We start from the raw sequence: 7,194 nt of genomic DNA, 5'->3' as shown, positions 1-7,194 counted from the left end.
GGGAAAGAAGAGAATATTCCCTTCATCCCGCTCCCCAGGCCAATCTATGTATGTGTGTCCAGGAGCATCCCTTTCTCCTGGGAGGTGGGGAAAGCACTAAAGGCAAAGATAGCTTCATCAAGGGCAGCTAAATGCAACCAAGTACTTCACATGGTGATGGCTGCAGTGACAGAGGTGAGGGGATTTGATCAGAGTCCCTCTCAGAGGCTCACATCAGCCTTTTGGATATGCCTGGGGCTTCTGGTCCAGCCTGTGCTCCAGTGTGGTAAATCAGCTTGTGAGAGCAGCTCTTTCAGAGCAGACCAGGTGTCTTTAATAGCACCGCATTGTGGACACAAGCCAGGTTTAAACAGCTCATTTGAGAAGCTGTCTTTTCATTTCACACAAGTTTTGCTACAAATCTATTTCTCCCTCATTTAAACTCCCACCACAGCCACTCGTACCTACCTCAGCTTGCCTTGTATTTCCTCTTTCATTACTTAAACATCCCACAATGCAAGTCTAACACCACATTAACCACTCAAGCCATAAAGGACCTGTTCCAAAGTCTCATAATGTCAAATTACTTTCGAGGTAATTTTCCCAATCCATAATTCCAGAGGATTAGGAGGCGACAGCACTAATAAAATCAGTTAGGAGATTGACATTGCAGTCTGTGTGTGTCTCCATGCTGCAGGCACTCTGGGGCCATTAAGCCAGGGAGTGGAGCGTAGGTGTGTTGCATGGAAGTAGCACTTTCCATCCCAGCAATTCCGGGTTGTGGAATCAGCATCACTGCAGAACAGATGTCCAGATAGAGCTTTTACAGCTGTGTCGTTTGTGGTCATGGAGGAAGAATGAAGGTCTGCTAAGAGCAGATCAAGAGCTGCTAAGAGCAAACAGATACCACTCGTGCGTGGTTACATGGGACGGTGCATGTAGGCAGCCGCATGCCATGGCCACTGCTTTAGCTGTAGTACCAGGTGAGCAAAGTAGTAGCAGCATCTCAGCAAGGGCATGGCAGCGAGCTGGCTGCAAGCACATACCAACTGGGGCATCTTTTCCCCAATGACAGACATTAAAAGCCTGTGCCCAGGGAACTGTGCCAGGATAATTTCATCTGACAGAATGAGACATATGTCATTCTGGAATCAGCCTGTAGCAAAGGGCCTGAGTAAATCTGATGCTGCAGTTGTATTCTTTAAGTTGGATTTCCTGAATGCCCCTCAACACCATAAGGATTTTCCCAAGGTTTCTAAAATCCCTGCTGCAGGATTCAAGAAATCATGGTCAAAAAAGGATTTTCTCCTAGCTTGGAAATGAAAAGGAATGAAAAAACTCAATTCTGTATCAAAACCAGTTTGTAAGCTAGAAGTTTGCGCTCGCTGTTGCCTGCCTCAGAGAATACATGTAATATTTACATGTTTCAAGGTTTTGGAAAGAGAACATAAGCACCCTGAGACCTTTTCCTGCCCTTATTTAGTGAATAAATCTAATATTTGACAATGAAGTTTGCAGGATTGTTTCCAATTCGAAGGATATGTATTTTTCTCCATTTTAAACACTCTTTTATAAAGGTGTGTTATCCCAGGGAAGCTGGGGAGCTCCATTGACTAGAAAGTGTGGTGAATACTTGCCTGGCCTCTGGGCTTTCAGTGCCTAGTCAGTGAGGAGGGAACTTCTTCAAGGAGGTCTTGGCGTGAAGGTTGCGTAGAACCTGTGAGCAGCTGTGAAAGGCACAAGGAGATGAATCTTTGGGGTTTGTTTTAGAAGGAAAATGGCTGGTTGAGAAACATCCCCAAGAGTCAGCCACCCACATTCTTCCTCCCAAGAATCAAAGATTCCCAGCTCATAGGCTTTGAGATGTAATTACAGTATGAGGAGGTTTGGGAGAGCTGAAAAGTCACCATAGCAACCTCCTGGCAAAAAGCTTTGCACATCCAAAGTAAAGCAAAATGCATGGCCCTGGTGAGGCTGGATGTGTTCTATCTTCTTTTGCTGCTTCTCTCCATCTCATTGTACACTTTAACCACATTGTTTTCCTGCTCTGAGTCCTAAGTGTACTCCTCTGAAGCTTCCCAGGAACGATTTGACCACAAATGGATGCAGGATGCTGGTTATTAGATCAGGCTCTGCCTGTGGCTTGGTGTTAATAAAGGAGATGCCCTCACTTGGCATTCCAGCCCCTTTGCAGTCATCCCTAGTGAAGCATAAACAACTTGTACTGAATATTTGCGAACACCAAACTGAACTGAAAACCTGAGGAACAGAGATGAAGATGGAGGAAGTGGAGGAAGGGGACAGCTAGACCTTCTCAACTGCTCTGGGGTTGCAGTAAAACCTCTCACCATACCATGGTGCCATGATACTGGTTTAATGGGTACAAAAAGCTGGCGGGTACAAAAGATGACTTCTGAAGCACCCACCCTTGAACAAAATCCCTGTTCAGTCCCATGCTTGAAGAAAGGGTCTTCATGCAAGAGTTTATGTGAATACCAGAAACTATGCAGCATGGATTTGATGAGACAGTGCATGCCTAGTGATCACATGAACATGATCTGCCCATGAGAGAAAGAGAGCAAAACCTGCTGGCTGAGGCTGGTGGATGGCAGGAGGGTGCTTGGCTGGGAGAGGGTCTGTGCTGGTGCACAGGGAGAAGTCAAGGCAGGAGAGGAGTTCCCGAGATAGGGAGCAGTTTGGCTACAGGCTGCTGTGGTTGCTTTTAGGGGAGAAATGTGAAGTCTGGGGTGTTTATACAGGGGTAGCAGAGAGGAGCAGGCAGAAGGTGAAGATAGGTAACTAGATCAGTTAGGGAAGTGGAAGAGAGGAACACTTCCTTCCTGTTTGGAGGCTAGAGGGTCTGGAGGAGGTGGGTGAACTGCAGTATTAAGCAGCTGGGGGGGGGCTTTTCCAGTCTCTTTCTAATTCCTCTTCTATCCCTAACCAGATACAGGGAGGGAGCAGAACTGCTGGGAGTCACTGCCAGAAGATGCAGTATCACACTCCTGCAGGAGACAGGAGCAAGCCCTGTGCACACCACTTCATCCCTCGGAGCTAACTCACACAACTCAAGACTTAACCTCTTGCTGGCCAAAGAGACAGTCACACTAAACCTTCCCTTGAGCTCAGCTCACCACGTCCTTCTCAGTAGCAAGAAATACTTCATAGTTTTTGAACTTGGCAATGAGAATAATATCTTGCAGGAGGGAAGGAAGATACTGGTTGATCTTTTTGCTACAGTGCTATATATTACCAATAGAGGCTATTTGTGGGAAAATTACAACTAATGAGCACTAGTGCAGTCACTTTTGAACCAGAAACAAGGGGAACTCTTCAGTTCTGTTGTTTCTTTCTAATTTATGTTTTATAATGCTCCACATTCTGGACTTTGCTCTGGACAAAACTTATTACAACCCTGTGACGTACCACAGGCTGGGAGCATAATGATTTGCTCCTTAAATGTTGCTCCAAAGTCAGCAAATCATTGCGGGAGTAATAAAGGAGAAGGCTGGGAGCAGAGATTTGTTGGCACAACAGCTTTTCCAGGAGCTAGGAAATGTGATTTCAGAACAGAAATCACTTGTTCTTCATTGTTTGACCCACTGAAAACATCCCAACGTCCCACTTGCTTTTCTCTTTGTATTTCTCTTCACTGGTCTTTCGGCATCTTCAGAAGAAACAGGACAAGCACCCAGCAGAAATCCACCTTGACTTTGCTACTCAGGGAGGTGAGTTTTTCAGCAGCACCTTTTAATGCCAGTGGTGTTTTTAGGTGAAAGTATGAATCACCTGGAATATGTAAGAATTCCTGCTTAGGTACCACAGGCTTGGGAGCATAATGATTTGTTCCTTAAATGTTACTGCAAATGTCAGGAAATCCTTGCTGGAGTAGGAAAGGAGAGGGCTAGGAGGAGAGAGTTGTTGGCACAGCACTAAATGGAAAACTTGGTGACGTTTCCTACTGTTCCAAGTTTTGTAAAGTGCAGTTTTAAAAGGAAATGGAGAGAGTTGTTGTTACCTCGGGTGGTTTTGTAGTTTTCTAATGTTTATTTCACATGTCTGGACACAAAGGGACAACTTTGGCAGTGGTCAGGGTGTAGTAACCCTTAGTGGGTTAGCCCTTAGTTACTACTTAAGGGAGCCCAAGGTGAGGGCTGCAGATGATGAGAATCATACAATGCCAGACTGATTCGTGTTGGAAGGGACCTTAAAGCTCATCCAGGGACACCTTCCACTAGAGCAGGTTGCTCCAAGCCCCTGTGTCCAACCTGGCCTTGAACCCTGCCAGGGATGGGGAAGCCACAGCTCAACCTCAGTGCTAGGGTTTTCCTTTCTTGTTTTCCCCACCCTTGTAGGAACCTCCCCACTTCAGACACGGGCTCCTTTCGTCAGGGCAGGTGGAAAGTTGCTAACAGGATTTCACAGCTCTGACAGATGACGCGTGTCCATGCACAGTGTAATTGCATAAACCTCATCTCCTTCAGAAGGCAACAGAAAGCAGAGGGTTTGTGTAGCCTTGAATGACCTTTACAGAGGCTCCTGAACCAGTGACTCAGCTTGGCCATGGGCAGCGAGGGCTGCTGGCTCCTGGCCTGTCTATTTCAGCAGATTGCAGGAGCAGGTTGAATTTCTTGGCCAAGTGTGTGCTAAGGGAGCGCTCACCAACATCCTTCTTTCAGAACATGCCTGAAGAATGAAGAGGTCCATGTGTAGCCCTGGACAGCACTCTTCTGACAAGGCTCTTTGCATCTGGATGGCTGCTGCTCATGTATTCCTCCTGGCAGGTACAGTAATCCCCCTCAGGATTAACCACAGGGGTGTCTGCTGGTGTCCTGCTTTGTGCACACACGGTGTATCTGTGTATGAGCCCACTTTCCCCTTGTTCTACCCCAGTGAAGCAGTTACTCTTGTTCTTGACCTCTCCCTTCTCACTGCAACTGGTACTGGGGTTCTTGTCTGTACCTGGGCATATGTTGGCCTGCAGACCCATGTGTCTGGGCATGATGCACACCCTCTCCTGGGGTGCTGGTCCAGTTGGGGCTGCAGATGAGTCAGTAGAGATGAGAAAACTTGGCAACAAGTGAAATGTCAGGTTTTGGTTGCATTGCAGATGTTGTCCACGTGTGGAGGTGAAAACCTCTTGGCTTTGTCATTATTCCCTTCTTTCCTTCCTGGGTGTCTTCCTGCATTTCTGTTCGGTTTCTTCTAGTTAGACTTTGGCTACTGTGAAATAAGAGCTGTGCATTTACTCATTTCGTGGTGTTCTGGGAAAAGCACAGAGCTACTGTCAGAACCAAATTCCCCAGCCAAAATCCAGGCCCTGGGCCAAGCACAATAAGCTGGGCTTCACGAACACACTCAACAGCCTTCTGCTCCTCCATAAATCCCAGCAAAACAATAATGAGTTCTATGTTGGGTTTTGTATTTCATTCTTGGGCTTCTCCTCTAGAACAATGCAGGGCACAGAGATAATTCATGCTTCTAAAATGCACCCTGCAGCACTGGACCCACTTCCAGCACACAACGGAGGACAAACAAGCTCTTTCCAAGAACAGCCTCCACAATAAAAGACTGAACGAATGTCCAAGTCTTGCCAAATGTTTCCACTTTCTCCAGCTTTGCCCAGAGGCTTCTAATCTGTCTGCTGTAAGACACTGGAAGGCCTGACCCCTGAAATGGGGCGCTCTCAGCATGTCTCTGCTGGGGCGCAGTGATGCTCTGGTCATTTGTGGAGTGGGGGCCAGTTCTGCCAGTCAAACGTCCCATGGACATTCCCATGTCTTGGAGAAATCCATGGGAACTGGCTTCTTACCCTTTTGGGCCCTGCTGGAAAACACAGCTGAAGACGGCTGTTGAGTTTTGTTGTGCTGTAATGAATTACTCACTGGCGGAGCTACACCCACCTCCCTGCATCCCCTAAAGATCCACCACGGATCTTCTCCTGCAGTACCAGCACTGGCCCTGTGATTTCATGCACTCCCACTAAGGCAGAGGCTGGTGTGTTAGTGCAGAGGTGCTAAACACCCTTCCCACCCATGGACCTCCATGGAATGGATGTTCTACGCTGCTATTCTGAGTCCTACATGCTCCCACTCAAGGGGAAAATGATTCTCTTAGGTGTAAACCACCGTCTTAGCACTGAGTTGCAGTGGTAGAAGCTAGACCAGGATGTGGGAGCATGTTCCACAGCAGTGGAGCTGATTTTAGAGCTGAGACAGACATAAACAGTAGCGGAGTTTATGTGCAATAGAAATGTCCTCTTCACGCTTTGAGTGCGCAGGGTTACACCAGGACAGCAAAGCACCACTTCTGGTCACCTACAGAGAATTAGACTCTGTGAACAGATCATTTCCTCTTGCCTCCAGTTTGAAGCGTGTGAAGCAGATGGGGGGAAGTGTCAGCTACTTTTGCAGTCCAGGAGGTGTATAACCCTTAATAGAAGTGGAGATTTATTGGCTAGGTGAGACTGGGGGTTAGCACACCTGATGTGCATGGCTGGCAGGCAGGTTTGCTTTCATTTGAGGAACACACAGTAAAAAAAGCCCATAAAATGCTTATAAAAGACTCAACCTAATGGCAGTTCTTATCTAGGAGAAACATATCCTGATTTAGTGAAGCACATGTGAGTGTAATGATACAAGATGCAGATCAGCTGAATAGGAGGGGCCTGGCTTAGGATGTAAGTCTGATTAATGACTGCTGTGATGGTGTGTGTGGGGCCACCTCACTCACTGCAGAAACGATCTGTGGTGGTAAATGGAGCTGGAGGAAAGGTTGGATCCTGCCTTTGGTGTCCTGGGCTGCTGCCTCAGTGTGTTGTCTGTGGACTGGTCCTGCTTTGTGCGTGTGTGCACAGAGACTCCTGCCTGGGAAAGGGACTTTGCTGTGGCTGGTGGTGACTGACAGAGGGACTCTTCATCAGGGACTGCAGTGATAGGACAAGGGGTGATGGGTTCAAACTGAAACAGGGGAAGTTCAGGTTAGATCTAAGGAAGAAGCTCTTCCCTGTGAGGGTGCTGAGGCGCTGGCACAGGGTGCCCCGAGAAGTTGTGGCGGCGCCATCCCTGGCAGTGTTCAAGGCCAGGGTATACAGAGCCTTTGGAGACATGGTCTAGTGTGAGGTGTCCCTGCTCATGGCAGGGGGGTGGAACTGGATGATTTTAAGGTCCTGTTCAACCTAAGCCATTCTGTGACTCACTGAGTAGGAGACCATGG

This window comes from Nestor notabilis, unplaced genomic scaffold (genome assembly GCF_000696875.1).
Source record: "Nestor notabilis isolate BGI_N333 unplaced genomic scaffold, ASM69687v1 scaffold8017, whole genome shotgun sequence".
NCBI classification, from domain to species: domain Eukaryota; kingdom Metazoa; phylum Chordata; class Aves; order Psittaciformes; family Psittacidae; genus Nestor; species Nestor notabilis.
Note: the sequence above shows the minus strand (reverse complement) of the source record.